This window comes from Pinus tabuliformis, chromosome 2_2 (genome assembly GCF_031772625.1).
Source record: "Pinus tabuliformis cultivar Carrire ecotype Pingquan chromosome 2_2, CPIR1, whole genome shotgun sequence".
Classification (NCBI taxonomy): domain Eukaryota; kingdom Viridiplantae; phylum Streptophyta; class Pinopsida; order Pinales; family Pinaceae; genus Pinus; species Pinus tabuliformis.
This window is the reverse complement of record NC_142300.1, coordinates 908,678,109-908,697,523: the sequence shown is the minus strand read 5'-3', so window position 1 is coordinate 908,697,523 and position 19,415 is coordinate 908,678,109. Positions and strand designations below refer to the sequence as shown.

The window sequence follows — 19,415 nt, the reverse complement described above, 5'->3', positions numbered from 1 at the left end:
CTGCTGTCCACATCCGAGGGTTCATATGCGTTCAAGGGTTTTGGGGTTTTCATAACCCTTTGGGTCACACCTCCGGTTCATTTGGTATGCGAGAAGGTCTCGCGGCACTTCTCTGTTTGCTCAACCCGCGATCGATTCCTTCCACCACTAAGCCGGCTCCTCCTCTGCACCGAGGTGTCAAGGTTACTACAGCCACAGTTTGCACAGGTATCTGCTCTATTCGCTGCTTAACTACGGATTCCTGTTTTGCTCCGCCGTTTAACATATGCTGCGCATTTTGTTTCGATTCAGGGTTTTTGATTGTATTACTACTGTTGAGAACTCATACTAATTCATGGCTTATCTATTGTGGTGTGCAGGCGGAACATTGCTACAGCCTTCCCACTGCTCGTAGGATGGCCGAGCCACCATCCATTGAACCTTCCAGGTAAGTCATCAACCCTTAGCTGGGTGCGAGACCTGGGGTTTGCTCCGCACTGATAAATCACATGCTCTGTTCATGCCGTTCCTCTTATTCTTGAGTGTTAGATGGAAATTTGCCAGAGGAGTCCCTCATGGCGCTCGTGTTCGTTTGTCTTCAGGGTTATGCTTTCGACCCATTCTGCCGAGTTATGAATCGCGGCCGTCTATTCCATACTTGGATTTGTGCAGCAATTTAGTTAATCAAAGGGCAACTTGTTTTATTGTGTTTCCGGCATTTATGCCCGGTTGTATTTATATATATACTTATGAACAATGGTGATTTCTCGGCCTCTGAGTCGACCCGACTGGACAGAGTTTAACTCTGGGTGAATGAACGCTCATTACCCTTTTTTTTCCAATGTTTATATATATGTCTATGATTTGCACTTCAGACCTTCGTCTTTGTTTATTATGGAACTGTATTATTTTCTTACCGGCCCTACCGGAATGTTTACAACATACTGTTTGTTAATGTCCTAATGTTTACAGCGTGCTATTTAGAAATGTTCTTACAGTTCCGTTTGATATGCTTTTCTCCTGAATGGTATGAAGATATTATTTCGTTTACCATACTCGGTAGAGTCCGTTCCAAATAATGGTCGGTTTCCATTTTTCAATGCACCGTTAATCTCGGTTGTGCAGTGATATTGGGTGTTGCTTTCAATAGTTACAGGGTTGGACTAAATCATGTTTAGGGTTTTTCCGTCACAGTATATGCATATGTTATTACTTGTCGATGTATGATTACACCTACAGCAATGTATGCGACCGTGTACCAACGGCTGGATGCGCTCGTTCTGGTATGGTTTACTGTTTAGCATCATTCGGTTATTTTGTTGATTGTTAACAGTTACATCGTGTACCTTAGCCGGTTTAATCTGGCTCTGTGATACACGGCACCTCATGCAGTTCTGATGCCTTAACCCTCGACTCAGGGGTTCGTTGTATGTTCGCTTGTTGTAACCATTAATTACGCCCCTGCTCGGGTTTGAATGGAAATAGTTTTTTTTTAAGGTTTGATTAGTTCATGGCACCGGAATCAATAACGTATTCCTCAAGTCGCTTCCTTTCTTTCTGGGTGCTAAGCCATTTAGATAATCACTATGATGTACTGTTCTAAATGAAATTTTACAGTTCTTTTATTGGTCTCTCTGAACCGCACTGGTATCTCTGTACTTTTATATACTTCTGGGTATTATGTCAGATAGTCTCTATGCGCTTACTTAACCTATATCATTCTGTCGTTTCAACACGAATGTTCTTCTGTCATAAATTTTTTAAGCATTATAACATCTAATAGAGATTTACAATGTGATTACTATACAAAACATTCTGTCATTTCAACATGCATGTTCTTCTGCCATAAATTTGTTAAGCATTATATCATCTAAGAGAGATTTAGAATGTGATTACTATACACTTACTCTGTAATACAATTTATATTCTAGCTAATCTTTTGTGGTAAACTCGTACCTGGTTCGCCAGATATATGAATAGGTACTCCAGAAGTACACCTGCATTCCATGCCTGCTCTTATCCACCCAACCTTGAGATCCATCATCACTTTGGATTCTCACCCCGAGCTATCTTGCAGGCCTACAACCCTCAACAAGATTCATGCACTTTGTGCCTGGTTATCTGGTCCTTACCAGACTTAACCAGTTTCTTGTTTTTTTTTTTTTCCTTTTCTTTTGGAATCCTCCTGTCTGTCTCTACAGCACAGGGGTCCCCCTTCCCAGGACTTTTCCTGTGTGAAAGGGTAGTTTCTTCAGTTTCATAACTGATTTTTTATTTTTTTTTTTTAAATCCTCCTCCCAGAGGCTGCCAGCATTTCAAGAAATATATATACTTTCCAATATATTTAATTTTGCCAATAGGATAATGTCTTTATAGTTCTTTATTTTTTCTTAAAGAAAATAAAAGAACAACAACTTTCAAATATGTTTCTTACCACAGTAAAATTCCCACATTTACATTTTTCCCGGGGTCATCACAAATAGGCTTGTGGGTAGAGCATTGAGGGTTGGAATTTGGATTCTTCTTTAACCATGAGACAATTTTTTTTGGAATTTGAGTCTGTATACTTCCCATGAACCTTATGTTTAACATTTTGGCTTTCTAGAGTAATGTTTCATAATAAATTAACCCTTCCACAATAAAGGTTTGATTAAAACCTTACCTTTTAATACCATATATATGTTAAACATTTTCACATATTTATCACAAGGAAAATAAAAATAAAATGACTATAACACACAAATTACTCAATTGAATCCTAAATCTTAACTTGGGATTGAATAAGTGATGTTTTGTAATAAACTTACCCTTCAACAATAAATGTTTGATTAAAACACTACCTTTTAATACCATGGGTATGTTAAAAAAATTCACATATTTATCACAAGGAAAGTAAAAAAAATTTACTATAACACACAAGTTACTTAATTGAATCCTAAATCTTGATTTCGTATCGAATGGAACACTCATAATAAAATTTCCATAACTCTGAAATCAAATGTCCTTGACGGAGACATACCATAGCATTTGTATACATGATATATGACTAAGGAGATCTTATGGCACATATAAGATGATTAACAAAGTCAAAATGAAATAGATGATCCATGTAATGGTATTGATTTATACCTTCAGCTTGGGTTTGAAGATTATTTTCCATATATTCCTCTTAAATCATTAGCTTTTGACCTGCTTTGGAGCAAGGCTTTTTGGCACACAAAATTACGTGCCATGAATAAGTTTGCTTTTCTAACCTTTGTATATAAGCCTAGCAAATAGAAGGTGATTCTATGTATTATACAACAAATGTAGTAAAAGAAAGGCAGTAGAGATACAATCTTCAATCTTTTGTGCCATGAATAAGTTTGCTTTTCTAACCTTTGTATATAAGCCTAGCAAATAGAAGGTGATTCTATGTATTATACAACAAATGTAGTAAAAGAAAGGCAGTAGAGATACAATCTTCAATCTTTTTTTAAGAAAAATTAACTGATAAGACAGTACAAATGTTAAATTTTTATTTATAAATATCATTTTAGCAAATTTTGGATTTTCAATATGTATTTTTCATAAAGTCAAGGTTAGTTTTACATTTTTTTTTTTTTTAAGAAACAAAGTAATATTATTTATTATTTATTATGTTTGATTGATATTAAAATATAATTAAGTTAGAGAAATGATTTAATGCAATGATCTAATTTTAAGTTATTTATATTTTATATAAATATTATGTAAAAATATATTAAAAAATAAAAATTAATCTATATTTAAAAAAACAATTAAATTAATGTATATTTAAAATGATTGAAATTGACTTAGTCATATGTATTTTATATAATAATATGAGTTTAAATGATTTCTAGTTAATGATTCAAAATTTAGAAATATTTATATTTTTTCAAATTAGCTTTTATATTGCATTAAAAATTCTTAGCTTTGGTAAATTTGTGATTCTTGAATTCTAATTCCTAAATGCAAGTGGGTGCGTAAGTATGTCCACAAAAAGGACATGCAAGGATGTGCATATAAATCGAAATATAGATATGTCAAAATAATGAAAAATGTTACATATAAACAAAAAAATATATAGATGTCTAAATTTTGAAAACCTATAGTTTAAAATTTATACACATGTACCACATCTGTCAAAATCCTCATTCTGTGCCTCAAATTTTGAATTCTACAAAAAACTCAAACCTTGGAAAATTACTTGTGATGGCTTCTTCTAGGTTGCTTCTATCTTTTTTTTTTTGTGTAAGTCAAATGTTTATATTATAGCACAAAATATAGTACAAAAAATCTGCTATAGCAGATCAAGAAGCACTGACAGACTAGAAACCAAAAAGCATCAACTGCTCAGAGAGTTCAAAAAGAAACTGCAAAGCGCACACCGCGCAGGGTGGCCCGAGCTAATGCCTAATTACCCAACACTATCAAAACTTGACAATACATGACATCAACATTAAGAAACAAGGGCCGAAGCATGGAAAGAGAAGAAGAAAACAGTGAAGGGGACGACACTTGATGAACTTGCCCATGCGACTGATTGTATCGAGGCCAACCTCCCGAACATGTTTGTCCACTTTGGCTTGCAGGGCTTCGATTGGCTCGTCCTCCTACACTTCTGTTGTGGTCTTCTGCTGATTCATGGGTGCTGGGTTCACTGTGTCCCTCAGGATCCTGATGAGCAAAGTAAGCTTTTTGTTGACTGTTTGAACGGCCTCATGCACTGTTGTGATTCTGCGGTCCAACGAACTGTTGTAGTCAATGATTTTGGCCATTTGTGCCTCCGTCAGGTTCACCTCATTTACGACTTGCTGCTTTTCTTTTTCAATCGATTCTAGGGCTTTAGCAATGAGAGTCTTGATGCGCCAACTCTCTGCCTTAGTTCTGACAAACTGCGTAGCTCTCTTTTAAGGAGTGCTCGGGTCCTTCATCCAGTCCACCTCTTCCGCTACCTCCTCCTCCGTGCGCCCAACTTCCTCTTGTTTAGCCTTGGCTTCTAGCTCGGCTACTTTGCGTTTGTTCTTGCTTGCCGTTCTGGTTTCATACCCTCTCTTCGCATCTTGTAGGTCCTCATTTGCAGTAGCGCAACGACAGTTCGCCGCGTCCCTATCTAGCTCTCTAAGCTCGTCCCAGCTGAAGCAGTTGCCAATGAGGGAGACGTGCTCAACTGTATTTTGAAACACTATGGAGAAAACAGGGTATCTGCTCTCTGTTTTATAGTGCATTCCCTTGTATTTTCTCATGAAGCCTGTCTTAATCTAGCTGGTAGTGGGAGTACTATTGTAATAAATTCGGTTGAGGTTCGCACTAGCCGAACTGCTCCAAGCCGAATGATCTTGAATGTGGCTGACCTTAATCCATGTTGAGTTATGCCATGTGTCCTGTACTTCTGAGCTATTGATATGGTGAATTGTGGTGTTTGATTTATCCCTATTTCCAGCATGTCTGGCCTCCTTGTGCCATAACTCGGGCCAACCCGCTCCTCTCGAAATCATTATTAATGTTGCTGATGTTTTCCCATACGGAACCGTCCCAGGTGTCTCATTTCCTATGCTGCTGATGCGGTGTGCTCTGTGGCGCGATCTGTTATGATCATTCGTCTGGCTGGCCTGCCGCCGCCAAGAATTCCACCGCCAAAATTGTCCTATCATCCAACTCGTTGATATTATTGCTACCGTTGCTGGTATCTTCAAACCTCCGGTGCCGTGACCCGAGACCGTCACCGGCTAGGCTTGATCGGCGTCGATTAAATCCTTCTCTGCCAGCTGTGCGCATGTCGCTTTGAGGATTGGGCAGTCCACCTCCTGCCAACAGCTGTCCCATATTTTGTCCTGGTTGTCTACACCATGGTTTGCCAAGTAGTCTGCCAACCCGTTCGCTTTCCTTCTGACTGTTTGGAACACCAAACCTCTCATTCCTGCTATCAGCTCCGCTATGTTCTCAGTAACCTTAGCCAACCTCCAATGTTTGGTGGCTTTACTGGCTCTGGTCCCTGCTTGTATGCGTTTGGCTGCCGTGATTGCCAAACAGGAGTCCCCTTCAACTATTACATTGCCTTGTCGAATTGTCCTTAAAATTCTCAAACCTTGTTCGAGCGCAGCAAACTCCATTTCATTGTTTGTGCTTTCACCAAGCGCCCTACAGTAGATATGTAAGATTTCTCCGGCCTGATTGTGAATTACGCCTCTGATACCTGCTGTGCCTGGGTTGCCCCTTGATGCCCCGTCAAAATTCAATTTTAGGCCTCCTACAGGCGGGCATTGCCATCTGAGGGCTTGTGACCTGTTTCCCACATTCGGTCGGTTGCTGGATGCTTCCAAATGAAATCTCTTCAGGATACGTAAGTCCTGAGCCGACGGTTTTTCATTCGGTATTTCTTTGCATTTTGTCTGAATGAGTTGTTGGATGTTAATTAAGATTGAGTCTTTGGCACATTCTATGTTTCTGATTTCCTCTTGAAATATCCTTCGATTGCGCTCTTTCCATATCGTCCATAAAATGAAACCTGGGACACATTTCCATATGCTCTCAACTCTTCGAATGCGAGAAAAGTTTTTCGTCCAGTTAATGATAGTTCCTTGAATGGAATCTCTGTCACAATCGGATGCACCTAGAAATCCTTCCATCCAGTGCCAAAGCTGGTTAGCCCACTCACAAGAATTAAAAAGGTGATTCATAGTCTTCGCTGCTTCCGTGCACATTGGGCACCTTGATGGTCCCCTGAATCCTTTTTTTAGTAGGTTTTCCCAAGTCAGTGTTTTCTTTTGCATAAGAAGCCATAAGAAAGTTCTGATCTTCGGCCAGTGAAGGCTGTCTCATACCTTGTCGGACCAGGGCACAATTTCAGGTTGCTCTTCCTTCTCTATTACACTCCTGGCTTCTTTCAGGGAGAAATCTTTGTTGCCATTCGGACCCCATCTCAGCTTATCATTCTCTCTGGCAATCCGAATTTTCCTATTGAGGATTTCCTGATTTAAAGCTTGAATGATTTCCTGAATGTTTTCGTTATTGCTTGAGTTGAAAACTGTCCACTCCCTCCATTCTGGGTCTCTATTGATGGGGTTCCAGTATTGATTGACTCTGAATTTGCCCTCATTTTGATTATTTTGCTTTATGGGTAAAAGCTATGGGGATTCCAGTTTAGGGGTTTGCTGCCATGCATCCTCCCAGAAAAGAGCTTGGGTTCCATTTCGTATCTCCCAGAAACTGTGTTCCTGAACTATGCTTCCGTGGTTTTTAGCATGATTCCATATTGGCGAGCCGTCAGGAGCGTCCTGTGTTCTGATAAGGTCTAGAAAGTTACAATTCGGCATATACTTATCCTTCCAATGATTGGCCCAGGGTAGGCTTGTATCAGTGATCCATTTCCACCAGATTTTGGCACCACAGATTCTATTTACCACTGAGGGATCAACCAGATTTAGTCCCCCCCATCCTTAGGTTTACATAATTTCTGCCAAGCAACCAGAGACCATTTTTTCTTGTCATTGTTTCCACTCCATAAAAAGATCATTGGATTATTCTCATTTGATTTAAGATTCCTTTTGGAGCAGGAAGAATTGATAACAGATACTGAGGGATGGCCTGCAAGACAGCTTTGGTGAGTATGAGTCTGCCTGCGAAATTTAGAGCTCTGTTTGTCCAGTGATTGCATTTTATCTCCATACTTGCCAGAACTTTCTCCCAATGAACCTTTTGCAATGGTTTGAGAGTGAGAGGGGCTCCAAGATATCTCGAGGGCAAGGTTCCTATTTTAAACCCCAGAAGCCGAGACAGATGAGACTGGATAGCCTGATGAGTGTTGAAGAAGAATATTGTAGACTTGGAGAAGTTGATCTCCATACTTGAGGCTCTGCTGAACAAAGTGAGAATGTCCCTGTAAGCTAATGCTTCTTTTACTGTTGGAACACCATGTAACATGGTATCATCCACAAACTGTTGATGAGTTGTGGTTGGAATGGATCTAATAGGTTGCAGACCTCTAATTTGACCCTCTGCCTTTTTCTTAGCTATTAATCTACTTAGGCCTTCCATTAAAATGACAAACAAGAACAGGGACAGGGGATCACCCTGTCTGATGCCTCTTCAGGGGCTAAAGGGGGCTGAGGGGGCGCCATTCACAAGGATAGAGTATCTAGGAGATTTTATAACGGCTAAAACCCATTTTATCCATTTCCTACTGAAACCAAATGCTTCTAAAACTGCTTCCAGGTAAGTCCAGCTTACTTTGTCATACGCTTTAGATAGATCTAATTGCATAAGCATTCCAGCTTCTTTTCGCGAATGAAGTGAATGAATCATCTCCTGTGCCAGCAGAATATTGTCTAGAATTTTCCTTCCTTCAACGTAGCTAGATTGCTCCTGCAATATTATGCATGGAAGGATTGATTTCAGCCTGTTGGCTATGACCTTGGAGATGATTTTGTAGATAACATTACAAAGGGCTATGGGCCTGAATTTCTCCGGTTTGTTTGCTTCTTCAACTTTGGGTATGAGAGCAATGAAGGTTGAATTTAGAGATTTTAGGATAGTTTTGGAACGTCTTGAGTCTTCCACGACTTCCCATATATCTTGCTTAACAATGTGCCAGCAGGCTTTGTAGAAGTTAATGGTGAATCCATTCGGTCCTGGTGCGTTGTCGTTGGGCATACTCCGTACTGCCTCCTTCACTTCTTCCAAAGTAATTACTCTTCTTAGGGCCCAATTCTGATCCTCTGTGATGGATTTAGGGATGGCATTAGTGATTTCTTTGATGGATTCCTCTATGTTGATCCCCGGTTCTTGCGTTATAAAGCTGAAGTGATCCGATAAGGAAGCAGATATCTCGTTATGATTTTTGAGGAGTTCTCCCTCACTGTTTTTTAGTTCTAAGATTTTGTTGGCACTTCTATAATCCATGGCTGATCTATGGAAGAACTTAGTATTTTTCTCCCCTTCCTTCAACCATTGAATTCTTGACTTCTGCCTCCATAATGATTCTTCCTGCTTGCATCTGTTATGCCATTGTTGAGTAAGCTCTTTTTCTTGCTCAGAGGTCTCCTCATTTCTGCATCCTGCCGCACCATCCTTTTGAATTTGTTCCAGCTTGTTTTCGAGGATGATTTTCTCCTGAAATATGTTGCCAAACACTGTTTTATTCCAATCTTTTATCCTTGTTTTGATGTTTTTTAATTTCTTTTGAAGATTGAACATTTTGGAGCCCATTTCATCTAGAGGTTCTGACCACCATTTTTCCACCATCGAGAGAAAGTTGGGGTGTTCTATCCAGAACTTTTCGAATCTAAAGGGTTTATTCCTGGGGGTACCCTGAAGCTCGACAGTGAGTGAGATCGGCTAGTGATCCGACCCTCCACTTGGGAGGATGTTCGATTCAACTATTGTTCCATCCATAATTATGCTTTCTGAGACTAAGAAATGATCCAGTCTGGATGATATTAATCTTTCGCCCCCCCTTCTGTTGTTCCAGGTAAATTTACCACTCTTAGGGAATACATATACCATTCTGGCATTTTCAATGAAACTTATGAAAGCCTCCGCAACCCTGTTGAGTTTTCTGAGGCCTCCTTTTTTCTCCAGGAGGGAGGTGATCATGTTGAAATCTCCCCCCAATATATAATTAGAGTCTGGGTGCCTTTCTATGAGTTTGGATAACGAAGCTAGGAAATTTAACTTATCTTCTAACTTCTGAGGGTTGTATATATTGATGCATAGGAAAGATTTGGAGTTACCTGTAGGTTGAGCTTCCAGTGCTATGTAGTGTTTGCTTGCCTCAGCTATTAGAATCTGGATCTCCCTTGTATCCCAAAACGTGGCTAGGCCCCCTTCTCGCCCTTGGCTCTCGATCTCTAAGACTTCAAAGTTTCTCCCGAGCTTGTTGCGTAGGTGTTCTATACTGACTCTATTACATTTGGTCTCTTTTAGAAACAACATATCCGGGTTATATTTCTGCATCTGCCGCTTCAGAATTCTCTGTTTAACCTGGTCATTAATCCCCCTTGCGTTCCATGAGACAATCTTCATAATTAAACATTTAGTTGGAAGGACAGGAAGTCACTTAGCGACTTTATCTTACCTGCGTTAAACAACATCTCACCCAGCTCCTACAGAACTTCGCCATTAGTTTTGCGGCCTCTGCGTCGTTTCTGCCTCGAACCAGAAGTCTTTCCCAGGAGTTCTTTATAATGCGAGCTGCTTCCTTTGACTATACCTAACTTTCTCCTTTGTTTTTCTAGTTCGTCTTTCTGCTGTGCTATGAATAACTCATTAACCTTCTTGATTTCTTCCTCTGGTGCTGCCTCGATCCCTCCGGCTCTCCAGCTCTCTACGATCGCTTGTAGGTCTATTCCTTCCATAGCTAGGGTTTCCTCCAGCTTCAGATCCTCACTCCCCCCTTCACTGGCTAGCATTTCTGTTTCTTCTTCCGTATCTGTTGTTCTTTCCTGCATGTGGATTTCATTGTTAAAATCTCCTTCCTTAGTCCCTTTTCTGGTTGGTACTTCCTGTTCTTCTTGCCCTGCCTCGACATTATGTATATCTTGCTTGTCCTTCGAGTTAGTCTCAAGATCTAGGATCTCAAAAGGGTTACTGAAGTAATTTCTTTCTGTACTGCCTTTGTTAGCTCTTCTTTTGTTGGCTCTCTGCTTGTTCTTTGGTTTAGTGAAATTGTTCTTGTCTTTGTTGTTCTGTATTGTTTCATCTTCTACCTCCTTTCTATTCAGTGTACAGTCCCTTATCAGATGCCCATGCTCGTGGCATTTACGACACCTGAAGGGTATTTGCTCATAGTCTAAGGCTTGAAAGTATTCCTCATCCCTGTATTCGAGCCATAAACCTTCATGCAGTGCGCCGGAGACGTCCAGTTCCACACAAATTCTAGCGTATGAAGTGTATCTTTTCTGCATAGTAGCCTCCGAGGCTTTAACAAAGGTGCCCAACTTATCACCAATTTGTTTTAAGGCGTTCAATCCCCAATAGTCTATTGGGAGAGAGAACAGTCTGATCCATACCGGGACTTGAGTAAACGATTCCTTTTCTGGGACAAAGTTTGGCTTCCAAGGTCTCATATACAAGCCCGCAGCTGCTAGAAAATAAGGACCACCTTCGAATACTCTGTCTTTGTCTTCTAGATTTGTAAAGACTACCGTAAAAAATCCTTTAGCACCCAGATGAAGCTGCACATCCCCTTTTGGCTTCCACTGCTGTCTTATCCATTGGCACAGAGTCCTTTCAGATGGCCAGACTCCCATGAATTTACAAATGATGGCATGTTCCGCCATATGCTCTCTGTAAGCCTGGATTTCAACGTCATTGATTATTACCCTTAGGTTGTCTTTTTTCTTGGGCTTACAGGCATTATTGTTCATAGAGGTCTTGTTGGGGTTCACGCTGGTCTCCCCCTCCTTCTCTGGTTGACCCTCGTTGTTGCTTTTTGGCTCTTTGTCTTCTTCTAGTCGTTCCTCCTCGTTTCCTGAGGGTTGAAGCTTTGCAACTGTTTTGTCTTTAGTGTTCTCTTGGTTCTGCTTCTCTTTATTCCTGACTTCTGAGGTATTGTCTGTCTTGTCAGGTATCATTGGTTTTTTCTCCTTTTTTTTCCTGTTGTTCTGCATCTTGCTGTTCATTCCAACTATTCTGACTCCCTCTTTCAAGTTTTGTTGCTGCTTCTGCATAACAATCTGCTTAAAAGTTGGGGTCCCACTGGACCCCTCTGCTCCCATCCAGTCCGACAGCACTTGCCCCTTTTGAAACAGTGCTGCTAGTCTGAGTCTGTGTTGTTCCAGCACTGTATCAAGCGCTAAACCACATAAACCCTAGCTCTCTTTCTCGCTGCAGCCTCTAGGTTTCTCTTATCATTTTTATGCTCACTTCCCATTTTTGCACCTTCAAAAAATTATTACAAAGGGATCGATATTTTTATTTCTCCTACTAGTTTTTTATTTTGTAAGTTTTCGGTTAATAATGTAACACCCTTCTCCAACATTTACCAAAGTTAACTAGTCCATTAGGGTAAACATGTGACGGGATGCTACTATGAGCTAATTCAACTCCCCATGTATAGTTAAGGAAGTGGAACCAATAAAACACAACCAATCTGACCTTCTGCGCATTTTATAATAGGACCTTTAGGAGCCAACCAACCCTTCTAGGTGACTAACCCCTGAGGTAACTTGAGTTTTTACTGGCCTGGAACATCAACCTCTCCCATGACATGGGCATGCATGCATTTCGAACCCTCTAGTTGCTCCCACAACAAGGGCATGTCAGTGAATGGGGACCTTTTCAGCTAGTTCTGAGCCTGCGACCCCACGTTCTGTGCCACATTCTCAGGGCTAAGTCTCAGGCCACTGCCCAGAACTTCATGAGACTTCCAAAATGAAAATTAACATCAAAGAAATTATGCTAATGCAAATACTTGAACAAATACTTTACATGACCCCTTCTAGCAATGACAAACATTTCGTCAAATATGTCACAAATATGCATTCAACATGTTATAACAACACATCTGAGCATAGGGGTCTCATACTTATGTGAGAGTCACTAAAAAGCATCGTTGCCTTACACACACACACACACACACATACATAAATACATACATACATGAATATACATACTTGACGTTTATGTATATATATGTATAAAATAACAAGAAACAATGCAGAGACTGAGAATAAATATAGAAGCTCGAAGAGGTGAACAATATAATTACTTCTATAAATTTCAACTATAGTTCTATTATATTTATAGACAAAACCCTTTTTAGAGAGAAATATCAGTATTCAAACAAAAAGGGAAGTACACAAACATTCATCAAGGTAAGCATTAGTAGAAATACTATAGACTGTATCCATTTATTGTATTATCAATGGCATCAATTATATGCATATCGAAAATAAGGAATAACTATAGGAAATATATCTATATATAAACATATTGATACATGTCAAAGAGTTTCAACAAATTACTAACAGTAGTATCTTCGAAAACAAAGACTTGTTTATATTAGTCCTCAAGAATGTTTTTTTGTAAATAACAATTGTGGATGGTGTTTAAGGCCAAGTATCAATTTAATCAAAGTTACATCGAAATACTGTAACCAGAATAGAAAGGAAACTATGTGAAATTTTTTGAAGCCTTCTAAAAATATTCACGTAGAAATTTTTGACACCAGGGCTGACTAAACTTATACATTAAAAAAAACAAGACTCAAAAGTACATATATTTCTCTAAATTTTGTAAGCGTTTGGGTGATCCGAATGGAAAATGGCATCAACCCATGGTACTCATCCATCCATATTATTCATCGACCATGGAATTTACCCATGGTATTGTAAATGGCATCCGCCCGTGGTATTGTAAAATCCACCCATGGTATTCATTCACCCATTGAATTTACCCATCGTATTGTAAATGGCATCTGCCCGTGGTATTGTAAAATCCACCCATGGTATTCATTCACCCATGGAATTGACCCGTGGTATTGTAACTGAAAAATACTATAAGTAACAAGTCACATTTTGTAAAAGGACATATTGTCCGCCACAATGTAGCCTTTACAGTTATTATCGGTTTTAATAAAAAAGTTTCTTTGTGGTTTTGCTTATTGGGCATTCTCCTATTTTTCTTCTGGCAATGAATGATCCGAATGGAAAATGGCATCAACCCATGGTACTCATCCATCCATATTATTCATCGACCCATGGAATTTACCCATGGTATTATAAATGGCATCCGCTCGTGGTATTATAAAATCCACCCATGGTATTTATTCACCCATGGAATTTACCCATGGTATTGTAAATGGCATCTGCCCGTGGTATTGTAAAATCCACCCATGGTATTCATTTGCCCATGGAATTGACCCGTGGTATTGTAACTGAAAAATACTATAAGTAACAAGTCACATTTTGTAAAAGGACAGATTGTTCGCCACAATGTAGCCTTTACAGTTATTATCGGTTTTAATAAAAAAGTTTCTTTGTGGTTTTGTTTATTGGGCATTCTCCTATTTTTCTTCTGGCAATGCAAGTTCTCAAATCTGAAAACTTGCATTGCCAGAAGAAAAATAGGAGAATGCCCAATAAACAAAACCACAAAGAAACTTTTTTTATTAAAACCGATAATAACTGTAAAGGCTACATTGTGGCGGACAATCTGTCCTTTTACAAAATGTGACTTGTTACTTATAGTATTTTTCAGTTACAATACCACATGTATTGTAAATACATAAAAATTCCTTTTATATTTACTCCATAATCGATTTTATATTTACGAACACTTAAAAAATAGGTTTTATTTTAGGTGAATCCTATAGGCCAAATACTGTGGGCAAAATTATTATTAATAATATGCAAAAAGATCATCATTAACCCTAATATTAATATTAAAAGATTATTATTATTATTATTAAATCTAATGTTAATGTTAATATATTATAATATTAATATTAATAAATTTAATAACTTTGGATTAATAAAATATTAAATTTGTTATATTATACTATACATTAATATATCATAATTAAATCTATATAGATATGGGAGGAAAGAACAAATACATAGAGTAATAGAGTTGGAGAGATAGGGCGAGTGGCAAGGGAGAGATAGAGATAAAATGAGAGAGAGAGAGAGAGAGAGAGAGGAGTGATTTTCACCTCAAGAGATTTGATCCCTCTCCATGCTTAATAGATCCAGAGTTAAGATGGATCTAGGCAGGTTACATCTAGTTTTCCATAATCCATAGATCTGAAATGTAAATTATGTTTACAAATATTATAAATAAATTAAATTAAAGAGACAAGTAAAATGAGATATGTGAAATATGCCCTTATATTATGATAATCATGGATGTGCTGGCAACATAGATATTATCCACTTTGAGGAACCTATTTGGATTTAACTTTGGTTATTCACTCAATATTGCATGAGGACATGCAAAGTCTTATGGTTGAGGGAGAGATCGGGCTTCATTTTGAGCCTTTACTATTTCTATTCCCTGTTAGAGCCTATTATCATTCCTCTTTTGTCATCGTCATTTGCATTATGGTCATCACATGCATTATAAGGGACATTGTTTTTTTATTTAGATTATATTTTATTTTAATTTTAAAAGGGACACATTTCAATTAGATACACATATAGCTCAAATTGTGTTATAGAATGTGCATTTCCATGCAATAATATCTCTTTTTACTTTTATTTACTTAATCTTTTTTAAAGTTGATATAAAATTATGTTATTTGACATAAACATCGAAATATGTTATTTATGTTTTAGAGTGATAATAAAATATTTTTACCACATTTTCTGAGTTATGATGTGAACACCCAATCCACCGAGCATAATGAGAGGAGTGAGATTATTGATATTTATAATGTTTTTAATTCAAACTAACCAGATATATATTTCATTTTTGTTTTTAATTATAGTCAACATTAATATGCATTTAAAAAATAATTTTCAATTTTAATTTTAAAAAATACATATCAACTTTAAGTTGAGCACAAAAAAATTACACATCTTCCTCATAAAAAAATTTAAAATACATATTTAAATACAACAATAATTTTTAAACCATTCATAAAACAAATTTCAAATTTTATAAAAAGTTAATATTTAAAATAATATTAGCTTTCTAAATTAATAATTATATATATATTTTTAAAATATAAAATTTAAATAAAATTTCTAAAATCACTATTAACCCATTGCAATATTAATAACAAATAAATTTACAAATAATACTAATATTTATAACTTCATTTTCAAATCTAACTTCTCCACATAGCAATCGTTCTTTATTTCAATTTTGGATAAAATTCCAACCAATAAAAAAATTGTGCATTTGTGTCTTGAGGAAGGAACTTGAATTGAATTCCAATCCTCGAGTTTCTTATTGGATGGCTCGGGGGACAACGACAAATGTCAGAAACAAAACACTTCTCGCTACAAAAGTTCGATTTTTTGGAGATTCCGGTAACGGAATCCGGCGGAAGAAATTGAGGTTAAATCTTGATTTGTTGCAGTTAAAATGGTTTTTTAACTGCATATTTGGATTCAGCACCCTGAAAAACCCGTGGGACGCTTTCATTGTGCAGAAACTGGCTATCAAACTTATGATTCCAATAAATTCTTGCGGGATTTCGACCAGAAAACCCGCCAGAAAAGCTTTCAAAAAATCGCGTTATAGACAACTGCCAAAAAATTTCTGACAATAAATTCACACTTCTCGCTACAAAAGTTTTCTGACAATAAATTCTGATTATCAACGTCAACTTCTGTCTCCATAAACTGAGAGGGAGAGGTGGGCAATTTGCGATGGTGAAAAAGGTAATTGGGTGAGCACCACTACATAACCATTAGACAAAACTCCATTTTTGGTCAACTGTAATTAGTTTTATGTATCAATTCACATGTATAAATATGTTGGGTCAAGTGGCATTGCTTATCTATTTAACTTTAAAAAGTGAGTCGTCTTCTATCTATGAAGTTAGTTCTCGAGTGTGTTTATTTGGGGCACAGGAATAAAGTAAAATAGTGAAATAAGCATGTAATTGCAAAAGAGTGTTATCTAGAATTTAGAACACTAAATAAATTTATGAAAAAAGATATTTATATAAAACAAAATTGTATAAGTAAATGTGACATTATGTGATATTATGTGATATTTTAATTCCGGTGGCTTTGATGAAAATATAAGTGGTGTGGAGACATTTAAGATTTGTCATTAATCATGATATATAATGATAGATAATGGCTTTCACCCTTTTATAGGGCACACTGAAATTGGATTACTAACCTCTTACTTGTAGAATAAATACTTTCCATTGAATTAACACATTTAAAAAAAATAAATTTAAAAACTTTATAAATTGTAAATTCTATAAATTTTAATTAATTATAAAAAATTAAATAAAGTATCATAAATACGTAAGTATAGTAAAATATATGTGGTTCCAAAGTGCAAAAAGTGCTTAGATATAATCTATGGTTGTATGTGGAGTTTGTGTACCAGCATTGGGGTGTTGATGATTGTGAATTGATCACAATAGCACATTAAAGTTTATATATATTCTGCTGTCGTTTCTGTCTTTTGAATGAAAACTGTTTACTTTTCGGCTACTTTGCTGGTTATATAACAGAAACAGTATGTGCTTCTGTTTATTTAACCGGAATACAAAAAAGAGTCCTCCTGTTTTAAAAAACAACTTTCAAACCAAAAGAGAATACCAGTTAGTGCATGAATTGCACCGATAAAAAAATTGTCGTCTGCCTTGGGAACTAAGTTGTTTCTAAACCCTAACAGAATACCGCGTTGTGAAATACATTGTTTTGATTATTAGTGGTGTAGCAATAATTGAAGATGGGATGTGCATAATGCCATCAAAATACTTTGAAACTTTAACATCATACACCGTAAAGTTGGCACAACACAAGTATTCAATAGTAGCCTAATTGTATTAAAAATATAATAAATCAAATGTGGTTACATCATGACTTCTCAATAAACTAAACCTGAGATATATGAACATGCTTCATATATTTCGGTTGAGAAGAAAACTAATTTTCTGCGATAAATAAACTGTAGGAATATATATAAACATTTAGGACTTGATTGCTTCAATAACTTTAGTTAAAGTGCCGTTCCTCACGATTTTAGGGATAGAAAAACCGGCAGCTTGGAGTAGATCATTCCATTGTTTTCGGGTCCTTTCACCACCTCCCGGTAAACAATTCAACATAACAGAATCTAAAACATTGGCAGATCCTACCATGTCAGAACCCTCTGTTAAATCCAAGATAGCCTGAGATAATATTAACTTTCCTTTGTCCGGAAGAGCCTGGTGGCATTTGTTCAGTAGCTTGATGCAGTCTTCGTCGTTCCAACTATGTAGAAAATTCTTTCATGGGCAAATCCAAAATAAACTCTTATAAGTAAATAAAGTACTAATACGTTGCATATATACTGTACCAAATAATTAACGTCCAAATAAAGTCCATCACAACAGCCAATAGTATTACTCACCTTCATAAAAACTGCATCTGCAGAGGGTGCGCTCTCAAACAGGTTTCCGCTCATGTGCTGTACGCCTGCGTGAATTACAATAGGATTAACGAATAGATAAGGAACACGCTATCCTCATAATAAAAATAAGGAGGCGGAGTTTGATTTAGATATAAATGTTTATATGCATGTTTATAAGCTGCAGTCTAACTACATTGCTTCTTTTTTTTTTGAAAATCGTGAAAATTTAGGTAGGATTTTGATAAAATTTGGGTAGAGATTTTTGTATATTTGAGTTATAGTTATTAAATTACAAAATTTTGTGTGGTTATGCGGTTTTTGATGATGTTGATGACTCCTATTTATAATTTAAATTTAAATTTAAAAAATGATAATATCTATGGAGGAGGCAGCGAAATTGGACATAAATAACTATATAAAGATTAAGAGCAGCCAAAAAAAGATACCGGGGATAGTTGGTGCAGTTGCGATGACTTGAGGAAGATCAAATGCGCTTTAGGTATGAGACTCAACGCTTCCCCGCACTCTCCGCCCACGTCCACCAGCGTGTTGATGTCTTCGAAGCCGTCATAAATAGTTAAGATATATGTGATAGTTGCCTTTGTAACAGAGACCATGCCTGCGTTGAAGATGACATTGAACTCCGGCTCGCCGGCTGCGAAATTCCAGAAGTCTTTGCCATTGGCACTAGAATTCTTGAAATTATCGCCGCCATGAAGCACACATTCGTGAATATGGTCCTAGGCGGTAACGTAAAGTGGGTGTGTCTGCAAAAGAACGAAGGGAACAAGGCTTCGCGAACTAATATCCTCGGAGGTGAAGTAGGTTTTGGTGAGATTGGTAAGGCCGTATTTTATGTTCATGGAGGCATTAACTCCCTCCTGTGGCACCATTGCCTGCAAGATTCCCATAGGGAAAGGTAAGTAAGAATGCGGGAAAGGGCGCCCATGTCGGGATATTCAGAGGGTAGTTGGGCGGCGAACTGGTGCACGGAGAGAGAAACATCGGGGCCGACTTTAGAAGAGATGAGGCTTCCATATGATTCTGACTTTCATTCTTCTATCGTGATCTGTGGTCCCTTTATCTCTTTGCTTCATGATTTCCTTGTGTCTTCAACTTCATGAGTTTCTTCTTATACCTTCTCTTTGACATCCTCCTTGAGCATCATCTTCTCATGTCAATATAATAACACTTTCGAATGGAATTCACTCATGATAAGATGACATCATTCCCAAAATTTCCTAGCCTGTCCTATTTCTCATGAAACATACTCACTGAGATTGAGGAGGAGGCCTATGGATTTCTCTGTGGATAGGAGAAGGAGGGAGGGAGTGATGGTCTAGGATATGTTACTATGTAGGGCGAAGTGGCTGAAAGATAGGGAGGTATGACTACGCAATTACGGAATT

The 19,415-nt window shown here is 37.6% G+C and overlaps 1 pseudogene; it reads right to left on the bottom strand.

Moving 5' to 3' along the window:
• Window positions 1-17,584: 17,584 nt before the first annotated feature.
• On the bottom strand, window positions 17,585-19,158 carry LOC149195952 (xanthohumol 4-O-methyltransferase-like; annotated as a pseudogene).
• Window positions 19,159-19,415: the final 257 nt, after the last annotated feature.